Raw genomic sequence first — 22,097 nt, 5'->3', positions numbered from 1 at the left:
GGCTGCAGGACAGCCAGGAGGGGGTGAGATGCCAACCAAAGGCAGCCAAAGACGACAGCACTACAGATTACCAGGAACGCCACCCTCGTGCCAAAGTGTCCACCTCCCCTAGCTGCCTCATTCTGTGTCAACATCCTTTGGGAGTGACATGTGTGAGACTGGGCTGTGCTGATGAGTGACCACTGGCACCTCCACACCACCCTAAGGAGGGGCCACTCTGCTGCCAATCAGGTGTAGGGCAGATGGCACTGGGGCACAGCGACCCACCCGGCATGGTTGCTCTACTTCTCCCTGCCTGAGCAGAGGCTGGCAGGTTCAGAGGAGAGGAGGAAACAGGGCCACATTGTGGGGTGTGTTTAGGGGTAAGCCACCTCAAGAGGCCACAGAATCAGGGCATGGGAGACACTGCTTAGCTCTGCCACTAACCTGCTGTGCGGAGCTGGCCAAGTCACTGCACTTCTCTGGGCCTCAGGTTTTGCAATCAGAGGGCTGGCCGAAGAGGTAAATGACAGTGGTTAGGGATGGGGGCACTGGAGCCAGACTTTCCGCATTCGGACTCTCCCTCTGCCATACTCAGAGGGAGGCTTGGGCAGGTTACTTAACATCTCTGGGCTGTGGGTTCCTCATCGGTGAAATGGGAATAACAACAGAATCAATTTGACAGTGTTGTTGGGAGGATTAAAGGGGATACTTACTCCAGGTAAAGAGCCCTTAAGACAGCTCGGGGTCCTCAGGAAGCCCTTGTTACCATCATCGGACATCACCACTCCTGCCACGGTTGCCAGGGCCCCGTCCAGCACCGGCAGCCTAATGCCGGCAGAGGGAGGGTGAGGTCTCTGCTCCCCTGCAGCCCCTCCTTTCCCCTCTTCCCTCCAGCTATGGCAACAACAGCTGAAGTTCACTCTTAGTTCCAGCAACTGGCTACCCTCCTGAATTAAGGACTGAAGGCCCCAGGCCTGCCACTCAAGGTCCAGGTGCAAGAGGGGTGAGCCACCGGTCCTTGTCTTCATCACACCCAGGCTTCCACACCCTCCTTCAAACAGGTCTTTGCTTCACGTGCAAGAGAAAATGCCAACCCTCATGTCTGGGGCAGGGGTGCCCACAAATGCCTTGGATGTGAGCTTTGACGGGGGTCATGGTGCAGGTCCTGCCAGGGCACCTGGAACCACAGGGGACTACCTGCAGCCCACAGAGGGTCCCCTGCAGGCCAATGGGACTCTGCCACCCTGCCTGCCACCCTGCTTAGCCACCTGGCAAAGAAAACAGGCTGCAGACTCAGAGCCAGTACGGGCTCATGTGCTAGCAAGACAACACACCAAGGGAACAATGTGCAGGACAAGGGAACCATGGAGACCTCACCGCAGCCTCAGCAACCCACCAGCAGACCCTGGGCGGGCGCCGGGCAGGCCACCCTACCAACTCTCAGGATGCTCCTGCAGGCCCTGCGGGTAGACAGGGTGAACGGAGGCACAAGGAGAGTAAGTCTGACAGGGGCTGGGGCCGGGCCTGGAGCCAGAGCCCCAGCCAGTCCTGCCACCGTATCCTAGGGCACTTTCCACAGACAGCAGGCCAAAGCAAGGTTGCCCAGATTAAAGGGGAAGGGGCCCTGCCTCTCCCACCATGGGCCTCCTGGAGACCCCAACACAGATCCCCAGCCCACAAACACCAAACCCAGGGCCTTTGAGAAGTGAGAAATGTGAAAAACATACAGAACAGCTGCAGCTTCGCGCTTCTAACACGCCAGACTCACAGAGACACACACGGCGTCCCTGTGGAGGCCAGAAAACTCTGTGCTGGGAAGTCCCCCGATCGGGGGAGGCCCCACAGCAAGCTCCCCTCTCTGCCCATCCACCAACGGGCGGAAGGTCCTAATTAGGACCATATGGGAAGGGCCGGTGGGAGGGGCAGAGAGGGAAAACGAACAGGCAACATCAAGTGGCTGGGGGGGGGGGTGCGGGGGATAGCCAGGAGGGGAGGGCAGGGGTGCACTCCCCATCTAACTCACAGGGAATGGGGGTTCGGGAGGTGCAGGGGAAGATCCCGGCCTCCCCATCTCTCTTCCTCTGCAGACTCACTCCACAGCCTGTCCACGGGCAGCTAGATCCAGCCACAGGTCAGACGCCCGCTCTAGCCCCACCCCTCCGGCCTCTTGAAAACAAGCCAGGACAGTGAGGGAGATGATGCTGCTACTTCCGGCATGGCCATGCTGGGCCTCGGGGTGGGTGGGAACGCGGCTGGGGCGCCATCCCTTTTGGGGCGCCATCCCTTTTGGCCGTCACAGGCACAAAAGCCTCTCCGTGTCCCAGTGCCACATGTGGGTCCCTTCCCTGCTGCCCCAACAGGAGGGACACCTGAGCAGACCCTGTTGGGGGGGCCTCCTCGCACCCAGCCCCACCCTGACCTAGCAAACCCCCTTTCTGCTCCTTGGGGCAGGAGCTACCAGGTCAGGTTTCAGGCAATGGCCAGTGAAGGGGCTGCACGGAGGGGCTTCTAGGCTCACAGTGGAGGATCCGCCACAGCATCCTCGATGCTCAGAACATCTCATTTTGCACAAAAAAGCTCCAAATTCTCTTGAGAGCTGAAGCCATTCTGAGTTGGGATTTCTGTCTCTCAGGCCAAAAGCATCCCGTTGGAGCAGCTGAGAGCACAGCGGGAGGGGAGGGGCAGGAGGGAACAGCCCCCCACGGTGACAGGGGATTCTCTGACTCCAAGAATCAGCGCCTGCAGAGGGCCTGCGGACACCACTACCCACCCCCAGCCCTGAACTGTCCCCTGCCAAGGGGCCAGAAATTCCTGGGAGGGGAACTGCAGGGGGCCTCCCTCGTGAGAACAGTGACTATGGTCAGGCCGCAGCTCACAAGTCAGCAACTCTGCTCAGCCGCTGCGGTGGTCCCCTCTTGATGGCTTCCAGAAAAAGCGTTCCACCTTCTGTCATCAGTGTCCTGAAATCCAGGAATATTCTCCAAACAGCGACTGCAACAAAAGCTAATGCTGAGTGAGTGCTGCAGGCACCATTTCCAGGGCCTCACACACCCCCCGCTCAGTTCTCACAAAAAGCCCACTCCATCCTTCCTCCCGCTCTCCTCCTCTAACAGCTCAGAAAATGGGCACGGAAGGGTTAAGCTGGCCTTAGGAGGGGCTGGTGGAACAGCCTGAGGGTCCAGTCTCCAAGAACTTCACATTGCAAAGGGAACCCTTGGGTCAGGGAGCGGGGCACAGCCCCCATCTCTCTACCCCCGTTCTCAGCACCAGGCCTGGCACAGACGGGGCCTCGGCCATGAATAAATGAACAAGTGAATGAGAGCCTGCTGAGGGAAGAAGGCGACAGGGACAAGGGAGAAACAAAGCAGCCAACGCCGCCGTGATGACGGTGCCATCGGCAGCACTGACACGTGGGCTCCTGTCGTGCCAGGACCGTTCTAAGCACTTTGCTCTATGAACACATTTGTTTCTCATCACGTCTCTTGAGTGGACATTTCTATTAGCCCATTTTACAGAGGGGAACATAGCTGAGCGTATTGGCCAAGGTTGGGCTGCCAGGAAAGGTCAGAGAGTCCAGGTAGCATGTGGCTTCCCAGCCGGGCTCTGGTTCACACGGGTTCACACGGTCTCACAGGCAGCCCCATGAAACACGCAGAGAGAGCATGTGAGGGGTCCACCCTCTGCTGAAACCTCTCCAACCTGTTTCCAAGTCCCGCCAGCCACAAGACATTTTTTTGAACATCCAGTACCACCCTCCCATGACTGTTTGGCCTCATCCTTTTATAGGGCAAGTCTTGGGCGAAAAGTGGAAAGGATGAAAATCCCTGAGAGAGGTGGCAAGGTGGAACCTTTTTTTTTTTTTTTTGGAGACAGCATTTCACTCCCATTGCCTAGGCTGGAGTGCGGTGGCGCGGTCTTGGCTCACTGCAACCTCCACCTCCTGGGCTCAAGCTATTCTCCTGCCTCAGCCTCCAGAGGAGCTGGGACCACAGGCACGTGCCACTGCACCCGGTTAATTTTTGTATTTTTTGTAGAGATGGAGTTTCGCCATGTTGCCCAGGCTGGTCTCAAACTCCTGGGCTCAAGCAATCTGCCTGCCTCAGCTTTCTGGGATTATAGACGTGAACCACCGTGCCTGGCTGAGGTGGTTCTCATACAAAGAAGAGAAAACCATCTTTAGTTCAAAACAAATTAATAAGTATTGAGTGTCTATGTAGAAAAAGACTGGAAGGAAACGCGAACATGTTAACAGTGTTTGTCTGGAGGATGCAATTATTATTGATCATTTCCTTCACATTTTCTAATTTAATTATTTTGTCACAAGTAGGTGTGATTTTTAAAATCACAAAAGATAAACGTTGGTTTTTTGTTTGTGTTTTGTTTTTTGAGACAGGGTCTCATCCTGTCACCCAGGAGCTGGAGTACAGTAGTGTGGTCATAGCTCACTGCAGCCTCGAACTCCTAACTCAAGCAATCCTCCCACCTGAGCCTCCTGAGGAGCTGGGACTACAGGCAAGCGCCACTACACCTGGCACCTCTGTTGCCCAGACTGGCCTCGAACGCCTGGCCTCAAGCGACTCTCCCACCTCAGCCTCCCAAAGCTGGGATTTACAGGCGTGAGCCACCGCGCCCAGCAAAGATTGCTTTTCAATCAGGAAGACAGATGCTTCTCAGCACTTCTTCTTCTTCTTTTTTTTTTTGATACGGAGTATTGCTCTGTTGCCCAGGCTGGAGTGCAGTAGCATAGTCTCAGCTCACTGCAACCTCTGCCTCCCGGGTTCAAGAGTTTCTCCTGCCTCAGCCTCCAGAGTAGCTGGGATTACAAGCGTGCACCACCACACCTGGCTAATTTTTGTATTTTTAGTAGAGGTGGGGTTTCGCTATGTTGACCAGCCTGGTCTTGAACTCCTGACCTTAAGGGATCCACCTGCCTCGGCCTCCCGAAGTGTTGGGATTACAGGCGTGAGCCACCACCCTCAGCCTGCTTCTTAGCACTTCTAACCTCTGCCCCTTGGCATCGTCTGGCCAAGCAGATGAAAGGTTCTAGTGAGCTGTCAGCCAGCACCGGGCTGGGGTCTTCCCTGCACAGCTCCAAGTGGCTGGGATCTGGCTCCTTTTCCAGAGCTGGGTCCAGAAACCAAGATCGGGAATGCGTGATGGCTGCTCTGCGGGCCCTTGCTATGAGGTCACTGCCCTGGTTCCAGTGATCGGCCGCTGGCTGTAGGGAGCATGTGGGTTCAGCCAGGGTTTGTGTCAACACGGCTCTGCTCTATCCACGGCCTAGTGGGTTCCTCCACCCCCCGCTGCATGACAACCCCAGGAAAAATGTTAGGAGGGAGGGAGCTGCTGGGGGTGTGACAGGAGAGACTTTCCAGGGACAGATTTGTAAAAACTGCTTCAAAGTCCTCTCCAAGGACTTTCAAGGCCTCCACTGCCCCCTACTGACGGGTCACAGCTCAGGCAGAGAAAGCTGGGGGTGGAGCTGGCGGGGGGAGGGTGGCCAGCACCCCCAAGGCAAGGAGATGAGCTGGGAGAACAGGGGGCTGGGAGGGCAGCCCCCGGCCAGCTCCTGTCTCCAGAACCACTGTCTCCCTCCTCTGGCCACAAAATGAGGCTGGCCAGACACGGGCCTACTCCACAGGCTGGGAGGCTGGGCGTGAAAGCACTGTGCTTGCATGGGGTACCCCATGGTGAATACCATCAGAGCCAACCCCCAGGGTCTGCTGTTCTACAGGGAAGACAGTGTAAGGCACCCATGGAACCCAGAAACATCTAAAGGATTTGACAGCCATGAGCTGGGAGGATCCAGTTCTGTAGCAGGAGAAAGAGGGGTACAGAGACAGGTTTCGCCACATCTGCCCCATCCGCTGTGTTGCCCTGAGCACAGCTCACCCCTCTGTGGTGCCAGGTCTCAGCTCCAAGGTCTCTAAGACCCCCTGGATCCCCACAGCTCAGGATGCTCACTTGAAAACCAGTCCCAGCCAGCAGGGCCTCCCTCGTCAGCCCATTACTGGCCAGCTCCTGCCCAGCACCCTCCAGCTCATTATCCCCATCTGCGCAAACTCCACACCAGCACCCTAAGCCCTTCCTCCTCCAGGAAGGAGACTGTCCCCAAATGTGTCCCCGTTCCCTTTCGATCAAAGCCCAGAAAACAGGAACCAGCCTCCCGCCTCCTCTCCCCGCCGAACTGTTGGCCTTTTTGGATGCCCCCTCTGATTCTCTGCCAACATCCCCACAACACAATCAGCCCTCAGTCCCTCCCCAAATGCAATCGGCGAGCACGCTGTAGCCCAGGTGCCTGGTGATGTCCCCATTTCGCAGCCTGCGGGAGCCAGCACACCTCTCAGCCAGGTGGGCTGCAGGAGCCAGTCGTGGCGAGGGCAGGAGGCCTGGGTGCTGACGGCATCGGAACCATCAAAATCATGGTCAGATCAAGGTCAAGGTCAACGAGCTTCTCCACCTGCAATCTCCTCCTCACCAAGGTGGCCTCAGCCTCAGCCTCGGCCTTGGCCTCAGGAGCTGCAGACACACCCCCAAGTCCCCGCCCCAGGAGCTTGGCCTCACACACACTTGAGGACACGGAGCTGGGGCACAAATAGCCAAGAACAGGTACATTTGCAACCAGGAGCAGGGGGCGGAGGGCTGCTGAGATGCTCCCATTCCCACCGGCTGCCTCCTCCGAGGACTTACCACTTATTATACACTGACTATACCCAGGGCTGTGACATGTCTGCTTCTTACATTATATCATTAAATCCCCAAATTTGTCCCCAATTTACATACGATGAGGCAAATTCAGAGTCAATAACCTGCTTATCAGCTTCTGAACCCAGGGGTGGCTCTAACCTCCCTCCTTCCAGCTCCTTTGGGCCCACACGAGTACTGAGGCACAAGGGAACCCCACCAGCTGGGAAGTGTGCCCTCCCTCTGCTGACCCCACAGCCCTCCCAGCCTGTGCCTGAAGCTGCCAACACCCTCCCATCCCATCCAGCACTGCTCTCTGTAGCCTGAGCTGTCGCTGTGTGACCCAGGGTTAGTGCCCTAACCTCTCTGGACTACATCTGCAAGATGAGGATGCCGCCGCACAGCCTACTTCAAATGGTCACTAAGTTGCCTGCACAGCTAACATCTGCCGAGCCTGTGACACGGACCAGCTTTGCTTCAATTTCGAATGTGGTACTCCCACCCAGTTTGGGGGTGGAACTGTTAGTTCCTCTTTTTCTGGATAAGGAAGTTGAAAGGCTCCAGAAGGCACCAAGGTCAGCTGATCTGCCAGTGGGTACAGTGTCCACCCGTCACTCACAGCCCACCCTTGACCGCTTCGCCTGTCTCCCCAGTTGAGATTCTGTGTGTACTTGAACACTTTGCCAATGGTTGAACCTGCACAAGGGTCACTGTGTCAGCTGGGCCTGCCAGACCACCGTCCCCGAGCTCTGTCCAAGGCAGGGCCGGTCAGTGTTCATACCTTGCTTCCTTGCCAGTGTCTCACCCAAGGCCCTGGAAAGGCCCCGGAGTCAGAGATCTGGCTAAATCCTGGCAATGCCCCATACCTGCTGTGTGACTATGGGCCAGCGACTCAGCCTCTCTGTGCCTCCTGGGTTGCTGTGAGGGTTACAGGAGATGCACGGAGGGCCCTGAGCTTGGTGACTGGCATGCTGGAAAGGCTAGTTACGTGGTGCAAGGATGGCAGTGATGACAATGAATGAATCGAACGAAAACAAGGCAAACTGGGCCTGGGGAGGGGCGCTGGTTAAACAGACCTGAGTGGATCAGGACCTTGCACATGATGAGCAGGCAGGAACAGCTCCAAATAGCAAGTCGGGCAAGCCCAGGATGACTCAGCCCTGGGTGCTGTCCAGGGCCCCCTCTCAGCTCCCCTGCCGGCCTGGTCTCCTCCTGTTCCAGCCTGACTGCCCCTATGGGCTCCAACAAGTTCCCGACCAGGACAGAGGCAGAACAGGCAGGGCTCAAGGCCCTGCAGGCAGGCACAGAGTGTGGACGGCAAACAGGAGATGCTCCAGGCACCCTGCCATCCTTCCGTCCCCAAAGCCTGACAATGTCAACCTACAGAAGAAGCTGTTCTTCCCGGCCTCGGATCCCATCTCAACACAGTGCACGAAGCAGCTGTGCCCAAGGGGTGTGACTACCCCTGCAGATGGAACCCATTCACTGTACCCAGCCCATAGCCAGAACCCGGAGGATGGGGGAAGTGAAGTGGGGCATCTCCTACAGTGAAGGGAAAACCCAGTCTAGCTATTTTTTCTTGGATTGTTTCTGGAACTCACCCTGTCATGGCTCTACCCTAACTCAGCTTCCCAAAGCCTCAGGGAGCTTTGTCCTTTCCCCTGCATCCCATCTCGTCCACTTGTGCTGGGTTAGTCCCCCAGAAACCCCGTCTCCTGTCACTCCCAGGGCACCAAGGCTGGTTGGTGGGTTTAGGGATTCCCATCTTCTGATCCAGCCCAGTGGCTCACCCCACACTCACCGGCACTCACAGGTGTGTCTCCCACCTCCGGCCTCTGCACAGGCGGCCCCACATTCTGGGAGCTCAGCCTCCCCCAAGGACTCACTCCAGAGCACAGGGACCTCTGTCTCTGACTCCTTCTTAGCTCCAACCACAAGCAGTCCATGTCATAGCAATGCCTTAGCTGCTTGTAGCTGTCTGCTAAGTTATGATAATGCCCCTTTGCCCTCTAACCTAGTGTCTGCATACAGACAAATCTCCACATTTTAAGCAGACCAGATACTACTTCCTCCAGGAAGTCTTCCCTGACTGCTCCAGTTGGACAGAGGCTTCCCTCCTTTGTGCTCCCCTAATGCTTAACAGGCATTCACTGAGCACCCGTGACATGCAAGGCACCTGCAACACAAGTCAGTGTCCCCTGCCCTCCCAGAGGGCATATGAACAAATAAACGGCAAGATTCTCCAATACTCATCCATGCCCCACAGAAAGCCACCCACGGGCACGGGAGGGCTGCTTTAACTGCGGGTGACAGGGAGGCCTCTCCAAGATGGCAGCGCTTCAGCAAGACCTGAATGAGGTGGCCAGGAGGTCTGGGGAGGGACTTTCCAGGAGGGAACAAGTGAATATTCTTCCGTGAGGATGAGCCCTCATGTTCCAGGAGCAGCCAGGCCAGGGGGCCGGTGCAGTGAACAGGGGCTGAGGGGAGTGGCCAGGTGACATAGGGTCTCACAGACCGCCCCACGATGAGTCAGCACCCCAAGTACAGCAGACACCCAGGGAAGGTTTAGGCTGGGGAGTGACCTGAACAGATTCTCCATCCAGGAGCTCACCGGGGCTCCTGGGCTCACGCTGTTGAGCCACTGCACGCCTCCAGGGGGTCGGGGGGGCACCCTTTACACCATCATCACAGGCAGCGCTCCTGGGGGAGGTGTGCTGTGCAGGGGACTCGCTGGCCACCCTGTGGGGCAAACCACAGGGGACTGTGTAGGACAGGCAGTCAGTTCAGGAGGGACAACTACCCAGGCAGGGTTCAGAGGGCACTCAGATTCAGGAAGAATGCTCAACTTCTCAGGCCCAGGCAGCCAGAGGTGGGGGGCGGGGTGCTGCTTCCTGAGATGGGAGGCCTGGGGGCCTGGCTGCATTCCCTGGTGTGGGGGTGCTGGGAGGTGCGGAGGCCTCCTCCTGAGGCTGGGACCCTCTGGCCGTCCTGACCCACTGTTCCAATCCTATCCACCTGTCTGAGGGCATGGCCTGAACTCACAGCTGTACACATTCCCCTCTGCACAGGACCCTGCGGGGCCAGCACAGCAGCCTCTCCTCTACAGATCAGGACTCTCAGCTCCAGGAAGGCTGGGACTGTCCGAGACCGCACAGCCAGGGTCAGACACAGCTGGGCCAACCTTGTGACTTCTGGCTCCACACACAGATTCTAAGCACACAGGTAAAACTCTGCTGGCTGGGAGGGTCGAGGGGTAGATGAGTGGGTGAGAAGCTTCCTCTTAGCCTCCCAACATGCCGCGTCGCTGGGGGGAGGGGGCACAAAGACCCTACCTTTCCCAAGAGACAGAGAAAGAGGCAGTGGAGGGTCCCTCTCTGGCTGAGGCTCCAGGTCCTGAGTGGTGAATGCAGCCCCACTTGGAGGCTGGAAGTCAGGCGGCCTTGGGGGTGTGTGAGGCCCGCCAGCTCAGCTGCAGCTCCTTCCATGTAAGGGAAACCCCCCCCCCCCCAGGCAGCGTCCCCATGACCAGAGAGGGGGCCAGAAAGAGGTGAGGGCTGTAGCCAGAGTGACACTCGGGTGGGCTTCACCCTGGGGACACGGTCACATCCCCCTCCCAGACCTCTGAAGCCCTCAAGTACAGGTCAAGGGCTCTCAGCTGCAGGCAGGAGAGGGCCCCACAGCCACAGATCCGGGGAGTCCAGCTTGCAAAGCCCAGAGGCTTCCGGAGGCCGCTGGCCCGGCTTCCTGTGCAGCTGGGTTTTCCTGGGAGGCCCTCCTCCGGCACTCTCAGTCCCCAGCCCGCACGACCTCCCACAGCTGGGCCCATCTTCCCAGGCCCGGGTCACGTGGTGCAGGTCAGTGGGGCTCTGGGGGAGGGCAGGGCGCCAGGAACAGCCCTGGGGGTGGGGGGACTGGAGCAGAGCTCACTTTGGCTGCCTGCCCACTTTGCACGAGGGACGCTAGACTTCCACATGTGGCCACTCAACTTCGCCCAACTATGCGTAAGTCCTGGTTACCCTCACCCTACTGACAGGAATTAAACTGGCCAAGGAGCATCTCAGAATCTGAACAGAGCAGTGGTCCGAGCCTCCCAGGAGTTCTAGGCACCCCCAGCCCCTCTTTCCGAGTACTGAGTCCACACACTCAGTGCCTGGATGCCCATTCACTTGGGGGTCCGGCAACCGCTAGTCAGCATGGCTTACAAAGGGCTTCTGTGCAGCAGGTCTCATTTGATCCTCCCAAAAACCCTCTGAGGCAGGACAATGTTATTCAACCCATTTTACAGACAAAGCAACTGAGTCATAAAATGGCTTGCCAAAAGATACAGAGGCAGAAAGATCAACAGCAAAGAACTTCTCTGTGATCCTGACCAGCAAGGCCCCCAGAAAAAAGCAAGGGACCCCAAGGCCCTCACAGGAACAGAGTCCTGGAGAAGAACAAGAGCTTAGCCTCATGCCACCCACAAGGGGTACCTTGAAGGTCAAGGTATTGGGTCCAAGCAGGCTGGACTGTGTTCCCTGTACCCCTCCCACCTCCTGAAGCCCCTTTCCTCCCACCCAGGCGGGCCGTGGAGGTGTCCACAACACATAATGGAACAGCTGGTGGGTCATGGGCCCCCCCCACCGAGCCAACGGGCTCGACCAGAGGCTCAAACAGTGGCACAGAAACCATGAGCCTCGCTGCAAACCAGCTCGGGCTTTGGAGTCAAGCAGCCCTGTGTTCAAAGCCAGGGTCAGCCGCTTCTAGCTCTATGGCCTGGGGCCGGTTCCTCAACCTCTCTGTGCCTTGGTGCCTTGTCTACAGTAGTAACAGGAACCATTTTCTATGGCAATAGTGCGGATACATCCCATGAAGCACATAAAGCTTCGAGCCCAGCGCCTGGAGTACGTCAGGACGCAGTAAGTGGTCACTTATGATTCATGAAATATTAATAAGGCTAGGGGTGGAATGACAGCCTCCTTGTGTTGTCCCTAAAATGGAAACAAATCTGCTCAGCACTCAAAGCAGCAGAAAGAGAGCCAAGGACAGGCTCCCAGCGACCATGCCCTGGCAGAGTGTTCCCTGCTGGCCCCAGGCAGGGCTCAGGGCGGGCGGCCACCCTCCAGATGAGCTCATCGCTGGCACCTGCTTCCAGAGCACATGCCTGGACTTTCCAGATCTTTCCTCCCCTCTCTCTGACCTTCCCCTACTCTGCAACCCCCACCTCCTGCCACTTTCTTACTCACTCTCTCCTTTCATTCCTGTTCAAAAACAAATATTGGAGGCCAAATGTGTCAGCTGGCTCCCTGGAAAGGCTTCCCTGCAGCAGGAACGCGACGGGGGCGGTGGAGGATTACTCAGCGCAAGCCACGTGACCTCCGCACGGAGCCGGGGAAGGGGAGGTGCTGAGATCGAGGGTGCTAGGATCGAGGCACCGAGATGGGGTCACTGGACAATGGCCAGGGCCAGCTCCCGTTCCCACCCCAACAGGGGCCCCCACATTTAGGGGCCACATCTCTAAAGTCTCTTGGGCAAGAGGGACAAATCCCATCACAGGGTCAGAAACACTGCCTCTAGGCCGCCATCTGGGTGGGGGTGGGAGATCCCTCGCCGGTTCCTAAACATTCACTCTGTGGACAAAACTATCAAGGGAATCTCAATGTTTCCACAACAGCTTGGTCAAGATACAGGTATCAGGCCAGACACGGTGGCTCACGCCTGTAGTCCCAGCACTTTGGGAGGCTGAGGCGGGTGGATCGCTTGAGGCCAGGAGTTCGAGACCAGCCTGGCCAACATGGCGAAACCCCATCTCTACTAAAAATACAAAAATTAGCCAGGTGTGGTGGTGCGAGCCTGTAGTCCCAGCTACTCAGGAGGCTGAGACAGGAGAATTGCTTGAACCCTGGAGGTGGAGGTTGCCGTGAGTGGATATTGCACCATTGCATTCTAGCCTGGATGACAGAGCGAGACAGTCTCAAAAAAAAAAAAAAAAAAAAAAAGATGCAGGTATTGTCTCAGGGTTCACAAGTCTAACCTGATCCCTGATGTTGGCATTTAATCCTGATGCAGATCCTAGCAGGAAAAGGGAGACGAGCCAGAAGGCTGTGGGGACGAGGGGTTTACAGCAGTGCTTATTAGACTTGCTCTGGCAGGCACAAGTGTCCTCTGCAGGCTGCTAGACAAGCAGAGGGCCCACCCCAGAAACTCTGGTTCTGGAGGGCTGGGTTAGGGCCCAGGAAGCTGCATTTCAGCAGGGAATTCAGAGCTATCCTGAGCCCTACTTTGGAAGCAAGAGCCAGGAGGGCAGAACAGAACCGGAACCAAAAGCTTCTGTGGGCCCGGTTTCATGGTGATGGGCCCGGTTTCATGGGGATGGACCCCTGCATCATCCGAGGTGACCATTAGCCCGGCTCCCTGGGACCAGCTCTGAGCGCTCACTGGGGAAAGCGGGACCTGCAGAGGACGGTTTTCCAGGATCCACCTGACCACCCACCCCTAGCCCACTCTCACCCCAGCTTCCCCAACCTCCATCCTCCACCTAGAACTCTGGAGACCTGGCCCTGGAGGCCCAGAGACCAGAAATGAGGGGAGACAAGGGGAGAAGCTCCCCTCCCCATTCCCCGGCCACACCAATGGGCTGACCTCCCAGGAAGCCACACCGGCCACTGCTACTGTCCTGGCTGCCCCGCCTGGCCCCGAGGCTGGGTGATGACAAGCATTCCGTTCTGCCTGCTTCTTCACCTGAGACTCCTGCTGTCAAGAGAGGCCTGACCACACGCCCAGGAGGTACAGGACAGAGCCCAGAGCTGTTCAAGAACACATAAGGCTGAGGCCCGAGTCCTGCACCTGGGAAGGGCCAGGAAGGGTTAAAGGAAAACCCCAGCTGAGCACAATGGCTCATGCCTGGAATCCCAGCACTTTGGCAGGCCAAGGCAGGAGGATCATTTAAGCCCAGGAGTTGGAGGTCAGCCTAGAAAATACAGTGAGACCCCATTTCTACAAAAAAAAAATTAAAATTAAAAAATTAACAAGGCATGGTGGCACACGCCTGTAGTCCCAGCTACTTGGTAGAGGCTGAGGTGGGAGGATTGCTGAGCCCAGGAGGTTGAGATCACAGTGAGCGGGAGATTGGACCATTGAACTCCAGCCTGGGCGACAGAGAGAGACCATCTCAAAAAAAAATCCCTACACTCCATGGAGCTTAGCGGAAACTTCAGCCAGGGTGTCTCGATTGTGAAATGAGCGTGGCAGCTGCCAATCCCCGAGGGTGAAGACCCATCCACTAGCAACCTGCACCCTGGCGCGGTGAGAGGAAGCACCTGGGGAAAGACGTCGGCTGAGGCACGGAGCTCAGCCCAATCCACCGTGGAGGAGCCACTCCAGTTCCAAAGAGAAAGATCAATAAAACTCAGGTGAATGGCCCAAAAGCCATCCCTGTACACCCAGAGGGTGCATTTTGGGACATGTGGATACCTTCTCCCAGGACAGGAAGCAAAACCAGCAGGCAGAGATGTGAGCCTCCCTGCTCTTGCCGGAGCCAACCTGGAGCCCTCATCTCGGTCCCCAGGGAAGCACAGACCCCCACCTCCACCGCAGCCAAAAGACTTCCTGTTGACTTTCCCAGCAGCATCCAGCCCAGTCTTGTGGGGAGAGGCGGCAGTGGCAGGAGAAAGACAGAGAAAGATGAGCTCCTGGCAACTGCGACTGGGGGGAGAGAAATGCGGTTCTAATCTGTTCCTGCTCACCCCACAGACGGGCGGTGTCTTATTTCAAAATCCAGGGCAGCTGAGGGACTGAGGGAAGAGGGGGACACCTTCTAACTGGGGTTTTCTTTCATTTCACCCCATGGCGCCTTACATAGGAAAGAGCCGGAAGGTCTCGGGCTCCTGGCATCCAGCCAGTCTCAGGCAAGGGCCCAGACACTGGGCTGTGTTATCACTCCGGGTAGCCCGGGAGTCAGTGACGGCAGAGCTCCACCCCCACCCCCACCACTGCACAGTACCCCATCTCCAGGACAGCTCAGCAGCCAGGCTGCTCCAGGGTTCAAATCCAGACACTTAACTGTGGGGCCTCAGGCAAGTGGCTGAAGCTCTCTGAGCCTTGATTTCCTGATCTGGAAAATGGGATAATAAAAGTAACTGTTGGGCAGGGCAAGGGGTAAGTGAAAGCCAGCATTTGAGAGTGATGTGGTTAGGACCGTCGTTGTGACCAAATACTGAGCATTCTCCTCCCACCTGAGACAAGGGTTTCACTGACTGTTTCCAGAGAGATCTGGACCCAGAAGGACCAGGGAAGTCGTCTCATTCGCAATCCCAGAGGAAAGGGGAGGTCCCCGTGCCAGCTGGCTGCTGCAGGTGAGACGGTGGGAGACAGTTGGGGGACAGAGGAGCAGGGGCAGCAGGAGGAACGGCCAGCAGGGAAGTCCCCCCGAGATCTAAAGGACTGTCCACCAGGAGGACAGCTCGGGCTCCCCCCACTGAGAAAGACTCCTCTGGACAGTTGGGCTGAGGATTCCCAGGTCCTCTGGGTGGAGCAGAACCAGCCATCACTGAAGCCACATGTCCCACAAACTGGCAAGCACAAGTGGAGGATTGCCCAGGTAGTATCTCTGTTTCATAGGGGCCAGGCACCAAGGTGGCCAGGATGGCCAGAGGACATCACGCAGCCCAGTAGGGGCCTCGCAGAACCACCAGCCAAGAACACACATGCAGAAGCACACAAGTGTTCCGAGGAGGCAAACTTTCTGCTGGACTGAACATGGGGAGCTGAGCTTCCAATCACTGAGCCAGGCTGTCCGGCCCACTTCTCTCTTCCTAAACAGAAGGTCCCCAGACAGAGCAGCCAGGCAACGGCATGGCCAAGCGGGGGTCTGCATTCCAGGCCTGCCCTGCAGCCTGACCAGCCTGTCGCCCTCCCAGGAGACACAGGACTGGCCAGGGCTCCCCAAGGCTGCCACAGGAATAAGGCAGGGCTGTGACCTCCTTCATAGCCCAGGCGCCTTGGGGAGGGACCATGAGCTCCAGCTCAGCGGACAGACAGGAAACGGAGAGTCCACCCTCCCCCCAACCACAGAGCTGGCTTCTTCTCCACTGCATCCTCCCCAGCCACGCCCCCCACCAGAAGACCACTGCACCCAGTGGCTGGTTTTGCAGCGACACCCAGCCCAGTGAAGTTACCTGGTGGGGGCCTTGGGGGATGCAGCCTCCTGAAATACACACGGGCAGTGGGCGAGTCGGAGGCTGCGTGGGGCCTTGCTTCCTGGGGATGGCCGGGAGGTGCCTCAACCCGAGCCCGCTGTAACCCGAGCCCGCTGTGACCGGGACTTGCTGCTTCCCCATCCCAGCCCTCTCCTAGGGACTAATGCTGCTAAGCATTAGTCAGCAGGTGCCAGCAGGGAGCCACGGCCTAAGGCAGGCCTGCAGTTAGACCAGCACTGGGGGAGGGACAGGGAGAGAGACCTCTAGAGTGGAAGCCACAGTCCCTCTTCCTCCTAGGCTGGGCAACAGACCACCATTCCCAGCCAGCCCTGGGGAAGCGGGAGGGGTCAGCTGGGTCGCAGGTACAGCGCTGGGGTCCCCTGAGGTGGCTGCTGCTGACTACAGCCCCTCTTCCTCCTGGGCTGGGCAACAGACCACCATCCCCAGCCCACCCTAGGGAAGTGGGAGTGGTCAGCTGGGGCACAGGTACAGCGCTGGGGTCCCCGTGGCGGCTGCTGCTGACCACAGGCCTGTTACTCCTCCTCCAGCTGGGTTGCCACTCTGGTCCTGAAAGCACCTCCCTCAGCTCCCATCTCGTGCCCAGGAGGCAGCCAACACCCCAAGCGCTGCCAGAGCAGGAGGCTGAGCCTGCAAGTGTGACCCGCCTTGGAGGGGACAGAGGGAAAGACCACCTCCGTTCAAACAGCAGCCTTCTCCCTCCCCTCGGGGGTTCCCACGGGGTCTCCAGTCTCTCTCTGGCCAACAGGTATGGAGAGGCAGGCAAGTTTCAGGAACAGCAGAGAAGAGACACGGCAGGCTAGAGGAAGCGGGTTGTAGGATGCCTAAGGCTTCGGGCTGGGCTTTGGGAGGCCAGGGTATGGGCAACTGGGAGGCTCAGGCAGGGAAATCTGCTCCGCAGGGACCCTGGGAGACAGGGGAGAGGGGACATGACAGCCGTCCCTCACTGCCTCCCAGCTGTGGCTTCCGGGGGCCTCAGATCAGACCAGACGCACCCCATGCACCGGGTCTCGGTCCAGCTGGGAAGCAGGGCCCACGGACCTACATGACTGCCTAGGCAGTGATCCCCAAAGGGTCCCTCGTCACCAGCTGGGGAGCTCCCGAGGGGAGGGTGGCTTTGCAGAGCATCTGGAGACATCAACGGGCCGTGAGGAAAGGAGGAGGCGTGGACATCCTCACGGCCGTGAGAGAAAATCAAGGCAGAGCTGGAGGCCGGGCGCAGTGGCTCACACCTGTAATCCCAGCACTTTGGAAGGCTGAGGCGGGCAGATCACTTGAGGTCAGGAGTTCAAGACCAGCCTGGCCAACATGGTGAAAACCGGTCCCTGCTAAAAATACACAAACTAGCCAGCCATGGTGGCACATGCCTGTAGTCCCAGCTACTCAGGAGGCTGAGGCAGGAGAATTGCTTGAACCCAGGAGGCGGAGATTGCAGTGAGCCAAGATGGCACCACTGCACTCCAGCCTGGGCAACAGAGTGAGACTCCATCTTTAAAAAAAAAAAAGAGCAGAGCTGGAGGCCAGGCGGCTCTCAGAGCCTGACAATGAGGCTGTGGGGCTGGGCTGCCTTTCCGGCTGTCCAAGGGGCAGGGACTGGCCCAGCATGAGCTTCAGACCCACAAGAGGCTGAACCTGAGTGGGACTCCAAGACTAGGCAGGGCTATCCTGTCCACACCTGTGTCCAGGCCTCAAGGGCCACCCTCTCCAGGAACTCAGTTTGATGGTCTCTCAGGCTGAGAGGCTGTCAAGGGGCTGTAAGGTGCCCCAACGTGTGAGTCGGTGGGTTCTGATGTGTGACAGCTCTGGGCACTCCCCCCACCGCCCGGGAACAGGAATGAGGAGCCCCCACTTCCGGTGTCTGGCAGGCGGGAGGCCGCCACTGGACTGTGTGCCCAGGTGCCACCAGACCCCGAGGGCCCACGGATACGGCACATGACCACTTTAGTTTTAATGACCAACGCCTGTGCAGCAGGTGCTGAGGGGCCCCAGCCCCGAGCAAGGCTGGGTTCCTGGAACCCCCTGGTAGGAGGATTTGCAGCTGAGGAGCTCTTAAGATATTTTTTGGTAGCAAACAAAGCATGGGGCTGGACGGTGGACCTATGAGTGCCCTCACATGAACGCAGATATAGACAGAAAAGACGGCAAACATTTGTGAACAAAAGGAATGGCTCCTGCGTATTGAACTTCCACTTTCTGGCCCTTGTCTGGTATAAAGTCCTCAGGAACTCTCCAACAGCTTCAGTTAGAAACGTGCTTTTGTTTGGCTACGTGGAAAATTCTATACACACTAAGATATATGATGTTTCTGGTCCTCCCTAGGAATGTTCTATGCTTTCTGGGTTTATGATTTGGAATTTGCAGACCTCTGCCGCCTCTGTTCCAGAGTCACAAGGATCTTGGATGCAGGAAACTTTTTCTATGTGCAAGGACCCCCTTCCCCTCTGCCAGGGTCCATCGGCCTCTCTCTGTCCACAGGTGTCACCCAAACCCTCGCACCTGCCGCCTCCTCTTTCTAATTACCTCCTGCAACTCGTCAAGAGCTTCCCCACCTCGAGAGCTCGGCTGCTGGAGACACATAAGGCACACAGAAGTCCGTGAAATGACACTGAGCATCTATTAGGCACTTATTGTGTGCCTGGTTTGGTAATAATAAGTAAAATCACAATGCTCTGGGCACATCAGTACACTTCCTTATGTTCATCCTCCCAGCAACTCAATGAGATGGCTCTATAAATGGGGAAACTGAGGACAGGGAGGCGAGGCTGGCCCAAAGCCACAGGTTAGGAGGCGTACGGCCAAAATTCAAATCCAGGTAGTCTGGTACCAAATCTCCGCTTTTCACATGAAAGGCATCTTGTAACTCCTCGAGAAGGCTGGGACTATTATTTTCATTGTATAGATGAGGAAACCAAGAAGCCAAATGGCCAAGCAGCCCTGGAGCCAGGAGGTAGGCCCAGTGGCTTACAGGAGCACATGGAATGGAGCCCATGGGAGGCTCAAAGCTGGGGTCCCGCATCTTATCCTGGTCTAAGGGATGAGGTGACTGGGAGTGTCAGAGACACTCTGGGACTGGCCATCCAGGTGCTCTGCATCCAGTTCCAGCGTGGAGTGGGCGAGGGTAGACAACCTGCCACCCAGCAGGGCTGCTGTCCGTATCCCGTTGGCTCTTCAAAGCCTGGCTAAGCAAAGCAAGACTGTCCTCGGACCAGAGTGACCCCCAAGCCACACAAGCACTCAGTTATGCTTCGGAGGATGCAGGACTGGAAAGGTCTTCCTCCCATCACATCCTCACCCAGCTCCTCCATGCGGCAGCTGGCTCCAGGCACAGACCCAGACGTCCCTCTCCCTGCCTGCTGCCGGCATGTCCCTGGCTTCACTGCTGCTTCAGGGAGGGGCCCAAGAGCTCCCCGGCCCCGTTTTTCATCACACTCCTTTCAGAGGGCCAGGGGCTCAGCACCAACGCCAAGCATCCAGCAGCAAAACCATAGGTTGGAAAGGGCCACAGTGCTGCTCTGATCTGGCCCCGTCCCATGCCAGGTGCCGTTCTCACCAGCTCCTTCCTGTTCCTGGCCCCACCTCTCAGGCACCACGAGCTCTGCAGGTCCAAAGCCAAATTCACCAGCCCTTGACCCTCTCCAGCTGGGATTAGGGTGAGGCCTTCGTCCAGGTGCAAAAGTTAAGGGAGTGCCAAAAAAATCCAGGAATCAAACAATATTTTAAAGCAACATTTTAAACAAATCAAATTACACGCTGAACAAACTCTGACAGGGCTGTGCATGTGCAGGGCTGGGCCTGTCTTAATTTAAAATTCCAACATTTGTTCATCATGGAGGTTACTTTGCATCATTTCAATATTTAAAAATACTGCATTAAATACTATCTGTGTTGATTCCTGAGCTCTTTGGTGTCCCCTTACATTTTGCTCCTGACAAGCGCCTGACACACCTTGCCCCAGCCGGCCCTGCTGTCCAGGTGCCCTCCTGGGTCTGTCCTGCCCACGCTCCTCGCAGCCACCAGGAGCCACTGAGCCACTGCATCTGCCTTATTTTGCTCCTTACGCCTCCGCACCGTCCACCTCGCCATGCTTCCCTCGTGTGCCTTTGTTGCACGTCAGCTCCAGACAGAAGCCCGGTGGGCTGGGAGCACATACTAATGCTGCATTCCCTCGGCCTCGGTGCCGGGCACAGGGCAGCACAGGAGATTTCTTTTTTTTGAGACATAGTCTCACTCTGTCACCCAGGCTGGAGTGCAGTGGTGCAATTTTGGCTCACTGCAACCTTCACCTCCTAGGTTCAAGCTCTGCCTCCTGGAATCAAGCAGATTCTCCTGCCTCAGCCTCCCCAGTAGCTGGGACTACAGGTGCACGCCACCACACCCAGCTAATTTTTGTATTTTTAGTAGAGACAGGGTTTTGCCATGTTGGCCAGGCTGGTCTCGAACTCCTGACCTCAGGTGATCTGCCTGCCTCGACCTCCCAAAGTGCTGGGATTACAGGTGTGAGGCACCACGCCTGGCCGAGACTTCTTGAATAAACAAACATTACCAGCATGGAGATCCGCCCAGGGAACCTGCTCAGACTCTGCCTCCGTACCTCTGCCTGCTGCGCCCAGAAGCAACCCAGGGCCGCTCCAGCCGCCTCCACCTGGCCACCTCCTGGCCCTCACCCAGGTCGGCTTGTCCCACCCTGTGGGCCAAGAAAACTATCTAGTGGGTGGTGACCAGCATTTTTTTTTTTTTAATTTGAAAAGAATACACTCACCAGCAGTGGCAACAACCCAATGTCCCTCAGCTGATGAAGGCAACATGTCTGTCCACAACGGAATGGTCCATGCCATGGTGGAATATTACTCAGGGAAGCACTGGCACCTGCTACAGTGTGGATGGACCTTAGAAACATGACACCAAGTGGAGAAGCCAGACACAAAGGCCAAACGTGCAATTCTCTGTACAAGAAATGCCTAGAATCGGCCAGGCACAGTAGCTCACGCCTGTAATTCCAGAACTTTGGGAGGCCAAGGCAGGAGATCACTTGAGCCCAGGAGTTCGAGACCAGCCTGGGCAACATGGTGAAACTCCATCTCTACAAAAAATACAAAAATTAGCCGGGCATGGTGGCACAGGCCTGTAGTCTCAGCTACTCGGGAGGCTGTGGTGGGAGGATGGCTTGAGCCTGGGAGGCGGAGGTTGCAGTGAGCAGAGATTGAGCCATTGCACTCCAGCCTGGGTGACAGAATGCCCTATCTCAAAAAAAAAAAAAAAAAAAAAAAAGAATCTACACAGATAGAAAGGAAATATGGAGGAGGAGGGCAGGATTGATAGCTAAAAGCTACGGGGTTTCTTCTTAAGAAAAAAATGTTCTAAGTTTCTCAAATTTTCAATTTTCTAAAATTGGTTGTGGTGACGATGGTTGCACTACTCTCTGAATAGACTGAAAACCATAGAATTACGCACTTTAAATGGGTGGATTGGGCCGCGCGGTGACTCACGCCTGTAATCCCAGCACTTTGGGAGGCTGAGGCAGGTGGATCACCTGAAGTCAGGAGTTCGAGACCAGCCTCAACATGGAGAAACCCTGTCTCTACTAAAAATACAAAATTAGCCAGGCGTAGTGGTGCATATCTGTAAGCTCAGCTACTCAGGAGGCTGAGGCAGGAGAATTGCTTGAACCCGGGAGGCGGAGGTTGCGGTGAGCCGAGATCGCGCCGTTGCACTCCAGCCTGGGCAACAAGAGCGAAACTCCGTCTCAAAAATAAAATAAAATAAATAAATAAATGGGTGGATTGTATAGTAGCTTACTTGAATCTCAATAAAGCTGTTTTAAAAAAATGGAAAAAAGTCTCCCCTCTCTCCAAAACAAACAAACAAACAAACAAACAAAAGAGAGAGAGAGAGGGAAAAAAAAAAAAAAAAAGAAAATACCAAAGTGTAGCACAGGCATGGTAAAGGTAAGAATTCCATCATGGAAATTTGGTTTCATTTATACACCCCCCCCCACCCCCACCCCATATATAGGTGTGTCCTGGTTCGTGGTGTCAATCGCATGTCTTTCTGGAGGCTGCAGTCCAGACTGATTTTGAAAGCCGCTCTCTGGGCAACTCCAAACTTCTTATAATTCCTGAAGCCCTTGGCCTGCTGGGACCACTCAGCGCCCCCAGACCCAGTCCCCTGTCACTACCTACTCAAGTCTGCAGCCCTGGGGAGGGGGGCTCTCTCCTAAGGGTGCAAGGGTCCTGTGGC

General features: G+C 56.7%; 1 protein-coding gene across 6 annotated transcripts in view; it reads right to left on the bottom strand.

The window, feature by feature from the left end:
• Positions 1–22,097, bottom strand: part of SEPTIN9 (septin 9) — a 218,876-nt gene that overhangs the window by 65,616 nt on the left and 131,163 nt on the right. The window contains exon 1 of one of the 6 annotated variants that reach the window (XM_063656541.1): positions 15,822–15,841. The exons of the other annotated variants lie outside the window; for them this stretch is intronic. The gene's annotated coding sequence lies outside the window, so the exon portion shown is untranslated. Of the gene's footprint in view, positions 1–15,821; positions 15,842–22,097 lie in introns of those variants that run through there. 6 annotated transcript variants of the gene reach the window in all.

Source organism: Pongo pygmaeus, chromosome 19 (genome assembly GCF_028885625.2).
Source record: "Pongo pygmaeus isolate AG05252 chromosome 19, NHGRI_mPonPyg2-v2.0_pri, whole genome shotgun sequence".
NCBI lineage: Eukaryota > Metazoa > Chordata > Mammalia > Primates > Hominidae > Pongo > Pongo pygmaeus.
Note: the sequence above shows the minus strand (reverse complement) of the source record. Positions and strands in the feature narration are given on the sequence as shown.